Below are 12292 nucleotides of genomic sequence, written 5' to 3'. Positions count from 1 at the left end.
TTTTTGAGTGTCCAGAAAAGTGCTGTATACATTATTATTATTATTATTATTATTATTATTATTACACATTTGAATCACAAGCTCAGCTCTTTATGCTAGGTGATACGGCGGAATCAGGCTCAAATACAATACATTTTTATTAATGACACACACATTTTTAGTCAGTTTGAAAATTTCCAAATGGTTTCACCAAAATCATCCTTTATAAGTTAGTAATAAGATATGCCGCTGTGACAAGCATTTAACGGTGACTGACACCTTCAGCCCCTTGTGTTCAATTAGCTTGTAGTGCATTAGAAATTACAGGCTAATTGTCAGCTGGCATAGGAGTGCAAGACAAGCCCTCATGTTGATTCCTCAGGGAGATGATAAGATTGTGGAAACTGGGGCCGGGGGGGGGGAAACGTGCACTTTGCTGCTAACGCAGACCATGAGCACATGCATGCAGTATTTTTGCTCTGTATAGTGTTTAGGACAGCCCACATCACGGCATACTGCATTCAATATTTATAGGATATCACATTACCTTTGAACACGAAAAATCATAACACCTCCTTTTGGACTCTGCTGCCTGTGTGTCATTTTAGTGTGGTTGATCTGGACAGAATCAATTTGAAAAAAATAAAACGAGACTTGCATAAAGTGTTAATTCAGTGAAATTCAGTTTTTTGTTATACTTTTTTTTATCCTTGAGAATTCCAATATGTCTTCAAATTGTTGCCCTCTTTCTTTATCATGTTGATATCATGATTTTCAAAGCTTCAGATATTTGTCCATTTCTTGGCCCTCATCTTTTTGAAATGCTCACATTCCTCTTATTTTTAGCCTCTTCCCATCTCCAGTCTTTGTCCACCTTTCCTTTTCCATCTTATCACATTCCATTGGGTGGGGAGGGGAAGTGAAGGCGTATCCACCCACACGAGCGATCATCAGTCTATTCATGCTATTTTAGCTGTGCCAAGCTCTCGGATGGGCCACAGCCTCCACCTGCAGAAAAACATCTGATCCACCAGAAAAGTTATTGTAGCACTGAATCTTCACCAAGTCAGATGCATACATGTTGACAACGCATCACTGTGCCAACATAATCACACCATGTTGATAATAACTAATTCACCAGCAGCAGGGAGCACAAAGGTGAATTGTTTAATTCTGGTATTATTCCAGGGTGTGTACAATGTGTGAAGCAGGGAGGGGTTGATGAAAAGTCTTCGAGGTTTAAAGGGAAGGTGAATGATTGAAATGTCCCAGGTTGTGCTCTGTTGTTAATATAGTTAGGTGGCGTCATCGTGCAATAATAACATCATAATCCCATCTGGAATGAAAAACTGGGGCTGTGTTCTATAGTGATTGAGGCCATTTCCTGTCTGTCCGTGTGTGTGTGCGTGCGTGTCTGTCTGTGTACATGAGGGAGGGGGGGGGGGAGAGAGAGAGAGAGAGAGAGAGAGAGAGAGAGAGTCTATGGCAGTGCATTTTAAATAGCTGTGACTGCAGGAGGCAGATACAGGATCATACTGCAGCGCTGACACCGTCTTCAGTCCTCCTCTTCCTCCTTCACCCTCTCCAACCCCTCCCCTACTCTCTGTCTGCATCTCAGCAGAATTATCACCACAAACACACACAGATAGACAGTGTGACACGCACATACACACACATGCACGCTCACACATACACTCTATCGAGAGATGTCGTATTAAGTGTGATAATATTGAGCCACAAATCATATTCAATACACAGGATGTGGAAAACAACACAGACAATCCTCTTTCATCTTTGAAAAAAAATGCAAACGCAATATGGGTGTCAAGGAGGAGGCAACAACAGCCACTTGAAACACACACTATCACAAGTGGAATGTTCTTATCAAATGTCATTCCATGGGTGTATTATACATTTTCAGTTCAAATAAGAATGTGATGTTTATTATTATAAAAACAGGAAATTAGCTGAAACACCTTGACACACGTGATTTGTTTTACTGGTGACAATGACCCTTTCACATACAGCTGTCACAAGGCAAGTAAAAAAAATACACCCTAGGTGAAGCCTGGTACTGTACATCACATACAGGAAAGACTCTGTGTGTCCTCACATTTCAAAGAGAGTGTGTGTATATGATGAAGGGCAAAAAAGAGTAATTATTGTGTACATTCATGGGCCACAAATATAGGGTTACACTGAGAGGCCTTGGAAACCTTTGAAATTAAATTAAAAACAAGGGTTAGGGTTACAACAAAACGGCGCAAACATTACACAAGAAAATATTAAATGTAATTCCATATTGAATGTCATAACTGTATTTAATCTTCTTATGTGAGGCAAGGGCATGCAATGATTCTTTGCGTTGATGGTCCCATATTAGAGGAGCGTGTTTTACGTCATGAATGATGGTGTCATAATTAACTCTGTGCCCTGAACATGTTGCCTGTCTGACATTGTGTCTGACATTGAATTTGCTGATAGACAACTGCTCAGAGGCATGTGATGAGAATGCTGGGGAAGCTACTGAGGCCATGCACCATATGATATTGATTATCTTTTGTTTGCCTATCTGTGCAGCTCCTTGCCCAAAAGGAATTAGCTTGTATTAATGTTTAAAGTGAAGTGCTATTACTCAAATTAGTCGAAGTGACGCATAGCATTTCCTCACTGGGTTTGACCACATCATGTGGAGCAAACTGAATGAGAATAAAATGATCTGTTTCTCTCGTGACCTTTTCAATGGAGTTTGAATTAAAATTATAATCTGATGCATTGTTTTTATGGCCGCTTAAAATATTGATCCGTAACACTTTTGGGCAGAACAAATTCTTCTGACATGCAGAGTGACCAAATATATTGGAAATAACGTAGTAGTAGAAGAAGAAGCCATAGCGACTTCTGTATCAACAAAACATTGCTCCATCAATTTCTACTTTAAATGTTGGCGCTAACAAGTTCATCATAATCTTCACCAATCACAACTTTCTACCTGAGGAGCTATGAACCGCTTAGTCTAGCTCCATCTTGAATTCTTCTTTCGCTTCTAATTCATATCCTGCCCGAGGGTCATAGCATCACAACTAATTACATTAAAAATAAATACAAGGCCGATTTCAAGATTAAGTCTCATCATTTTACTGTCATACTTAACTCACTCTTCCTTTCAGATAACTCCTACTCATTTCTCTCAGCATAAACACTATGGTAAAAAATTTTGAACCATCATAAGCTTTAAGCTTTACTGCTTGTCCACCTGCCCTACTGAACGCACAGTATAGCTACTTTTGTCCAAATCATCGTTTCCTGTTATAGTCCCAACATTAAAAATCCCTTCATTCAGTTGGTTCTGTGTTCTTTTTTTTTTTTTTTTTTTTTTAAACCTATGAACCCACTTTCTTTCTTTCCTATGTCTTTGACGCACAGTAGCTGAATTTCCACTGACACCTTGTAAGGTTTTGCCGCTGTTTTTAACCTGAGGCACAACCGATCTGGTACGAAATTCTTTGGATGAAATCTCAGAATTGTTTGTAAAAACACACACACCTCAAGATAATATATTTCATTCTACTTTCAAATTCTACTACTAGAAATGCTTCACCCCCCCCCCCCCCCCCAGTTCACAGTAAAAAAAAAAAAAAGACAACACATAAATTGTGTGTCAATCTTATAATCAGGGTGTGTTGTGTTCATTCTACCGTGTGTTTGACTTTCCTACTCATGCCATAGACAGCTGTTGTTTGCAATGTTCCAAGCGCTCAAACCCACTTTGTAATTAGACTGTCTTAACTGTTAAGAGGTGGGGGGGAACAGCACTACCAGCATAATCAGATTCTACCCACCCCCAACCATTTTTAAACACACACATGCACGCACGCACACACACACGCAGACACACATGCACACAATAGCCTCAATTGAGAAGGCATCAAAACAGCTGACATCAAAATGTGCTCTTATGAAAGTAGACCTAAGCAGTGTGTCTGTGTGTACGTTCATAATTAGTCAGTTGTCAAACATACGTACATATCAGTTCATAAATGAAACCTGTTGCCTCAAGAAAAAAAAATCTCAACAAAACACAATCAAGCCACAATTCATAAAATCAATATTACTAATTAAGATGGTCTTAGCTATTATGAGGAAATTCAATCTGTCATTTTAATTCAAAGCCAAGGTCTTTGAAGGAAGCAATAATAGATGGCAAGGCTGCATATTTCCCCACATAGAGAGGGGGATGGGTGTTTTTGAACTCCTCCTTCTTCCTCTGTCTTTTTGCACTGTCTTTCCCCACATCTTTGTTCAGTGGTTGCCCAACTAAAATAAGCCACCTCTCTCTGAATGAAAGTATAAAAGAATTGTCTGAAAGTGGCTGGAAAGTAGTCAATGTGCTTTTTTTCACCGGTTCAAATTTGCAGTAGGGCCTAAAGCTTTATTTATTTATTTATTTATTTATTTATTTATTTATTTATTTATTTATTTATTTATTTATTTATGGTAATGTGGGTGTGCTTCTGACAGTAAATTGTTTGTGAAAGGATGAATAAGTGAACGAAGAAATAGCTTGTTCTTTTTATTTTAAATTAGAAAACCTCAGCATTTAAGCATAAAGTATGTATTTGATAGAGGCCCCTGTTATCCTCATGAGTTTCTCACTTTCTATTTTAAATCTGTTTTATAATGCATCTGTTATTGCTACAAACAACCTTTTTACAAGAATTAAGATCATCATGGGCCTTACCTTTTGCACTTTCGTCTATCACTGGAATAATGCAAGTGGCTGTGGTACATCTCTTAATTTAAAACCAATGATGACACACAACAGTATATTTCTTTATCTAGATGCAGTGGTCAGGCAGGGACATAGGCAGCCATTCAACACCCCACCTTTGTCGCAGCTCCCTCACAATGCATCCATTCCTCTCACTTTTAAATCACTTAAAAGCATGACAAATGTGCATTGGAAATTCCAGAGCGTCCCCACTGAAAGCATTTGAAAATCTCACACTCTTCTCTCGTTTAAAACTGCATTGTGCTAACTGGACACACATGTTGGTGAAAATGTGTTGTTTAATTTGAGGTCACCCTCAATCTGTAGATAAAATATTTACTGTAACAAAGAACCAGTGACCATTCTGTAGAATGGTGTTATCTGTTTCAGTTGGGGGAGTTGTTGCATTGTGATATGGCTGATGACATTCACTGTGTCTGTTTACTGGTAAGAAAGGAGTTCTGTGGTTGCAAAGTGATTCCAGGACAGTGAAGCTGTTAGACTAAAACCCAAAACAAAGAACTCTTGTCCACAACACTAATCAGATAGAAACTTTTCTTCACAGACTGGAAATTACTGTGTATTTCAACCATGTGATAAGCCATCAGGCATGGTTGCACACTGTTTAGTTGTTTTGGATTTTGGTGACAAAGAAGATATAGGTATGTTTTACGCTTAGTATTTAGTTGGAAACATATTTCACTATGCACAGAGTTGACATTTACAGGATTCCACTTTAAGGTATAGGTCATGACCCCTGCAACAATTCTGAATATTTTGCATTCCACAATAATTCATGATGTAAAGTAAAATATCACGTTTACCACCACATGAAAAGTACTTCATTCCCTGTAACATTTACATAACACGTAACTCACATTTTTGTTATAATGTACAAAGTGCAAGTCAGTCATTGGCCAAATGTCCGCCTCTGCAACGTGATGATGCTTCCTTCAACTCAGGGTACTTAACTTTGGGTTCAATAAGGAAGAGTGCTTTTTTGTACTTGCCACTTGATAACTTATCGGTACAAGCAGATTACTGACATTCTTTTGAAATGCTTACCTTCCTTTATACTGTAACAACATTCTTGCGCATTACAGCTTCTTTTGTTCTTGCCCTAATTATATTCTTCTTTGGAGGCTTAACGGAGAGCAAAACATTCACTTTCTCTGCTGCCCTCCTCCAGAACTCACAACCATCTGACTGACGCCACACATTCTCCATAAACTTTAGAAAAAGTTGTATTTGTCATGCACACGCACACACACGTACGCACACAAGCACACACGCACGCACCCACACACTGCATTTGCATTGCGTTTGCATCTGCATTTGATGAATAACAGTAGTGGACAGAGAATACGTTTTTATTTACATGTTAATGCTACATTCATTTTCCAGGCAGATGTTTTAAAATAATACATTGGCAGACAATAAATTCATCTTTTTGTGTATTCAAACTTGCATTACTCACAGCCAGTAGCACTCTAATAGATTCTGACAGTTGGGGAGAAAAATTCAAAGTGTCAACTTTAAAAAGAGACTAAAATACAGATACTCCAAATGGTTCAAGAACAGCTTCAAATTTACTTTGGGTGTTCCGTTTTAGGCGTTTTAGGGTAAAAATGACAGGAATCATACTGCTGTTTGCTTTCACTCAACTTGCAGCCCAACTGAAAGCACAGTTGCCCGACCAGTATAACTTATCTCAGTTGGCACAAATTAAACTTCTCACGTGAGTCGTATATCAACAAGTGGCTACTATCACTACATGCAACAAACTAGTAAATTGGTCAGCATAAGTTTGCGGTCTGTTAAACATTCCTGTTGGAAAATTGTAGCTGTAATTTTAATGTTGTGTTATGTTATGTTATGTTATGTTATGTTATGTTATGTTATGTTATGTTATGTTATGTTATGTTATGTTATGTTATGTTATGTTATGTTATGTTATAAATAACCACCACCAAACTCTTGTGTTGACTTACCACTAAGTCTTTGTGGTCAACTGTGCGTATCGCTTGAGGTTTGTTGTTTTTCACCAGCTACCTTGTGCTCTCACATGCCTTCCCTTCCACTGAACTCAAGTATAAACTTTTTCTCTTCATTTCACTGTCGCTAAAAGGCATAACATCTTCTAAAATGCTTTGATATCAACTAAAAATTGCTCTTTCTAACTTTCCCATTGGGCAAACACCCCAGTTTTTACAGCGTGGGAAGACGTGATGCTGTTTTCAATTGAGAGTTGGGATTTAGAGCTTGTGACACTGTAACATGAGAGTTGCGTGCTCTCGGTGTTTCTCAGCCTTTTAAATGTGGAACAAAACATATCGTGTTGACATGATTAGCAGATAGCATTAATTTTCTCTGGCTTGTAAGATGCGTCTGCCTTGCTGAGTTGGCAATCTGGTTTCAGGAAGAGAAATGATGAAAATTATCACTCGGAAGTACAATTTATTTTTTGTATAATGTAAATGCAACATTACTCCTCTGTTTTACCAGAGATTTTTGTCTTGTTACTTTTATGCCTTTATGAAACTGAAGGAGACGTGTCCGCTCCATCCCCAGTACCATCTGCACCTATTTCTGGTACACAACGCAGAGGTAAACGATAATAGCGAAACATTTGCAGCTAGGGGTAACCCGTCTGCTTTATTCCTGTGATGAGTGACATGAATATAATGTTTTATTGATGCTAGAGGGTATTACGTCTATTTGTGTCACAGTGTCTGTGCGTCACCGTTTACATTGAGGTATTCAAATCCAGGAGTAACTCCGTCTGCTCACGCATGTAAACAGGTTATTCGGAACGTTTCAGGAGCAGTAATTTTGACTTAACCCAAATATTGACTGCATGTAAATGTAGTCTGTGAGTTTAATGACATCAGAAAGTGAGAGATAATTTAATGTCTGAGGTGGCGAATTTTAAGTTACTATCTACCTGTCATTTTAAACAGCTATAGAAATATGCGGCTATAAAAAATGAAGTAGGTGTACATTTTCAGAACATTCATTATTTACCCCTGTGCGACATGTCGACACCCCTCTTAAGACTCTGGTCACCCCCTGCCGAAGTATGTAGACTTGAACGCTCATTTTCTCCCTCGCGACATCTTTAAATTGAAAGCATTACACAGAAATTTGATCTTGGCTTCCCTCAGCATTTCTTTCTTATTATTTACGAATTACTTGCTTTTTATTTGCTTATTTACCGTATTTTTGTCACCCCCCCCCCAGCAACACACAGAGTAGACATCTGCACAACCTCCACTTCTGCAGACCAAACACACTTGTGTCTTTGTTTGGCCTTATCCCCATTGTCATGTTAATTGCCCGTTTGCTCTGTTTGTGAGTCCCTGCTCACCATCCATCAAAGCGTCTCCCAGTTTTTCATCTCAAACTGCACATCTCTACCTGTATTTACTTTTGTGTGAGAAAAATATGGATTTACAAAGGAGAAGAAAATATTAGGAAGTCACTGTGACAGTTCTGGGATTAGCCTTCAACGGTATCTAATTGATCCGAGCAATCGTGGGGATGTGGGTTTATGTGGTAGGTGGAAAATGACTGCATCCTTGTGCATCATACTTGCAGAAATTGTCGTGCTTTTACAGCATGAACATACAGGTATGTACTGCAGATGCATATAGTACTAGCAATTGCACAAATATAAGAAAGTGTTGTTTTTCTTGCATCTGTGTCAGTAAAAATGAGGGGATGAGGTATCTGGTGCTTGTTTTTGTAGTATGTGCATTCAGGAACTCAGAAAAATATCACTGGTGTTGGGCTAAAACCTTGTACCTGCAAAATAGTCACCTTTCAGGAGCCCCCCTCCCAAAATGGTAAGTTTGATGAACCATTTGCATCATAAAAGAGAGCTCTTAAGCTTGGTCAATAATTCAAAATATTAATAATAATAATAATAATATTAATAATTCAAACAATCTGTAGTGACCTATTGATGTAGCAATTACATTATAAGATACAGACTTCAGTATCACCAATTATACTAATTATACTTCACTAAGTATGTCTTATGTGTCCTTTCATTACTGCAAATGTGCACAATTCTTCAAATGTATAAAATGTATAATTTTTTTCTCTGTTGTGTGTGTAAACAGTACAGTATAGATGTGAATGCACTGACCTTCAGTAGCATAAAATGAAAAGAGTCCTCATGCCTTTGGTATTTGGATGGGCTTTTCCTTCGCTGAAGATGGACAGTCATGCATTATTGATTATAAAACACTGCTGCATTGCCATTTCATCTGTCAAGCCCACAGCTATTGTGCTTTATGTTACAGCAGCTCACCTTTGCATTAATGTGTGTGACTTGGCTGTAAAGTTTTGTTTGTGTAATGCCTATTATCTATTCTCTCTGCCTGCAGTAACACCTGATGGGGAGCTAATGGTACCTATTGTCTATCCCAGTGATTCCCCACCTTTATTGATGAAAGGCATACATTCTAAGGCTGAAAACTCTCACAGCACACCACCAGATAAAAATGTCACAAAAAGTGGATACACGTCAATTATATACGTTCAGCCATCTATTAGAAGACCATTCATTTGTTCTGTCTCCCTCTAAGTAACTGGCATAGGTAGATTAACAAAAATACATACATTGTTATGAATTATTTCTGCGCCATTCAAGTGAAATTTTATAATTTGCCACGGAACACCTTAAGAACTCTTACGGGACACCAATGTGCCCCAGCACACTCGTTGACAATCACTGATCATCAACCCATTAATCCCCATTTCTATCTAGCTATCAACTCACCTGAATACAGTTCAGTTCTGTGGTTTGTATATTACTGTAATCTAGTCTATTTTATGTTATTGATTTTCTGTTGGAAATGGCTTACAGTCCTTTGTATTCACACACCCCAGCAGCACAAAGAATGTTGCCATGCACGTTACCTTAGTGCTCCTCCCCTGTGGGGATGGTCACAGGGGGAACTGCCCATGGTGACCGCGGCTGTCACATGCTGTTTTCATGATGCCAAGGAATGATTGGTTTTGTGGAGCTGGAGTGTGGACTCTTGACAACGCAGTGGTAAATCATGCCACACCTGGGAGAAGAAACATTGGCAGAATGTGAAATCTTGGTGAACAAGGTCACTCCAGAGGTCATGATGAGATGCCACCTGTCTCTTCGTCATTGCATTTCACAGAGCGGTTGAGTACTGATTAAAGTGAGAATGTTACGGCTGAATTAGTTCTTTGTTTGAGATGAGCACGACTGTCTGTTTGGCTCTATCATCAATATTGCAATAAACTATCCAAACAAAGAAAGAAAATATTGCAATTGAGTAACATTGAGGAATTATTGAAATCTATCAGCCACTCATACAGCAGATAGCATCCTGTCAAACCATTTTTTACAGTCTGACCTATGTGTAGTCATGTGTGAAAAAAAGCTGGCAAGAATGAGTCTGCCTGACACATCGCATGTTTCCAGTGCATGAATTTTGCATGTTGTTTGACAAAGCTTTAATGGAGGTTTTCTGGCAAACACATTTGTGACAGTTTCATTGATTAATTATTCTTATTCTGAATATGTCAAACGGGAAGAGGCAGGTTAACAGGGAAGGACAATAATTTACAGTTGAGGAAGAGGAAAGGACGACGTCATCAATCTTGTTATTCTACAAAATGTTATCAATTTTTATTTTTTTTATTTTCAGAGATGAAATTTGAGGCCTGTGCTGCGTAGCACTGAGGGGACAGGCAAGAACACAAACTGCACATAGCAACTAACTTGTTCACAGAAAACCAAGCCACAAACTTCCCCTTGTTAGCTACAAAAAAGGAAACTGTGTAATGTTTTGTCCAAACAGTTGGTTAATATCTCATCAAAACCAAATTTGTATTTAATTTCCCAACAGGGCTGATTCAAAGGTCTTCAATAAGCAAACAAACATGGGAATTTGGCTAAAACACACTATGTCAGTGAAATGGAATAACCCAGAGGCTATTATTGTTTTTGCTTGTTATAATTACTCTGAATACATGTTATATTTGTGAATACCAGATTTTAATCAATTTATTCAAGTTATATTGTATATCTTCTATCTCAAGTCCCCACTCAACAAGCAATGTAAACAACATCCGTTTTGTCAGTCAATTTGCTTTTGACAGTGACTAAAGATTACCCAATGGCTCTCTCTGCTGGCGATTGTGGGAAATAAACCACAACGTCAAACGTGACAACAGGAACAATAATCTTCATCAGAGCACCAAATCCGACAAAACCGGTGTCCCTGTTTTGTTTTTAAGTCACCTTGTATGAAAGCATTTTATTGCAGTCTATTTTTGCATATAGTAGCTTTCTTGTGAAGTGTGTGCGGCCTCACTAGACCGAATAAAGTAATAATAATAATAATAATAATAATAATAATAATAATAATGTATTATTCATATACTGCATCACTCTTATAAATGTGTCTATTTTTGCATATAGTAGCTTTCTTGTGAAGTGTGTGCGGCCTCACTAGACCGAATACAGTAATAATAATAATAATAATAATAATAATAATAATAATAATAATAATAATGTATTATTCATATACTGCATCACTCTTATAAATGTGTTTTTGAAGTGAAGTGCTTCGACAACCAAAACTTCTAACAAGTGTAGAAACCTAAACAAATAAAAAATAACACACAACTGACTGAAAAAAAAATAACTGTCGGAAAAGTTCTAGTTTAAATTGATGAGGGAGTGATTGAGTTGGCATCCATTTTTATTTATTTTATATATATATTCAGGCAGGTTGCTTCAAAGTCAATGTGCCATGATGGAGAATGCTCTCGGGTTGACCCTCGACTTAGTAACAGGCCCTCACTTGAGGATCTGAGACTGTGGACTTGCTCATTAACGGGAGGCAGGCTGTTGAAGATGATCAACACATACTTTGTTGGTGTTCTAAATGTTTTGACACCATCGCATTTGTTAAAAATATAAAATGTCGAAAAATCAGCAGGATCAGTCAGGGCACAGAAAAGGGAGTGTTCAGTCTGATTTTGTATACACAGTTAACACTGAAACAATCACTGTAATAAACTAGCTCAATTGCCTTTGGGATTTGTTTCCACATCAATGTGAGTGCATGAGAGATGGAGCTGAGGAACATGACACACAAAACAACTTGATATATTTGAGGGAGCAAGCAAGACATTGGGAAGTGGGGCGGAGGAAAGAGGCATGAGAATAAAAACATATGGAATACAATATATTTTGGGGGATTTAGTCAGAGGGAACCAGGCCCCCTCTTGCCCCTGCCTAGACCCGGCTCTGGTGATTATTATTTTATTGATTTTTAGGTTCACTGTAATCTTTGCTTTTTAAAGTATTTATTTTGATACACTCCAATCCTTCAGATCCATACGCCGAAGTCTTGCACCCTGCACCTTGATTAAAACATTACTTCTCTGTAAGCTAATCACATTCAGTTACTTTTGTTGGTGCAATTGTTTTGTCTCTTTGTAGTTTCCACTCTCGTTATGTTTGTAAGTGTTAGCGTTTAGAAGAGG

The sequence above is a fragment of the Syngnathus scovelli genome, chromosome 9 (genome assembly GCF_024217435.2).
Source record: "Syngnathus scovelli strain Florida chromosome 9, RoL_Ssco_1.2, whole genome shotgun sequence".
NCBI classification, from domain to species: domain Eukaryota; kingdom Metazoa; phylum Chordata; class Actinopteri; order Syngnathiformes; family Syngnathidae; genus Syngnathus; species Syngnathus scovelli.
Note: the sequence above shows the minus strand (reverse complement) of the source record.